This window comes from Alligator sinensis, unplaced genomic scaffold (assembly GCF_000455745.1).
Source record: "Alligator sinensis unplaced genomic scaffold, ASM45574v1 scaffold111_1, whole genome shotgun sequence".
Taxonomy (NCBI): domain Eukaryota; kingdom Metazoa; phylum Chordata; order Crocodylia; family Alligatoridae; genus Alligator; species Alligator sinensis.
The window spans coordinates 498,236-498,624 of NW_005841875.1; the positions used below are offsets into that span (position 1 = coordinate 498,236).

General features: G+C 61.7%; 1 protein-coding gene across 2 annotated transcripts in view; it reads right to left on the reverse strand.

Moving 5' to 3' along the window:
• Positions 1-389, reverse strand: part of SPOCK1 (SPARC (osteonectin), cwcv and kazal like domains proteoglycan 1) — a 500,723-nt gene that overhangs the window by 405,413 nt on the left and 94,921 nt on the right. The gene's annotated exons all lie outside the window — the stretch shown is intronic.

Here is a 389-nt window from a genome sequence, read left to right on the forward strand (position 1 = left end):
GGGGGGAGGGTGCGCACGCAGTAATGCAGAGTGGCAGCAGCTGCTGTGTGCGAGCTTCCTCTGTTCCCTGCATCTGGCCGGGCAGGCAGCGCCTGCACGGGATGGTACAAGGTGGGTGCTCCGTCCCTGCCCGCCCACGCGTACCCCCTAGGGCCTTCTCAAATACTCCCAAGGCACCAGACTACCATGCGTAGACCCTGAGATGGTGCAGAGTCACTTGGAGGAACTGGATGCATTTAAGTCGGCAGGCCCGGATGAGCTCCATCCGACGGTACTGAAGGCACTGGCTGACGTCACTGCGCAGCCACTGGCGGGAATATTTGAACACTCGTGGTGCACGGGCCAGGTCCCGGAGGACTGGAAAAGGGCCAATGTGGGCCCCATTTTCA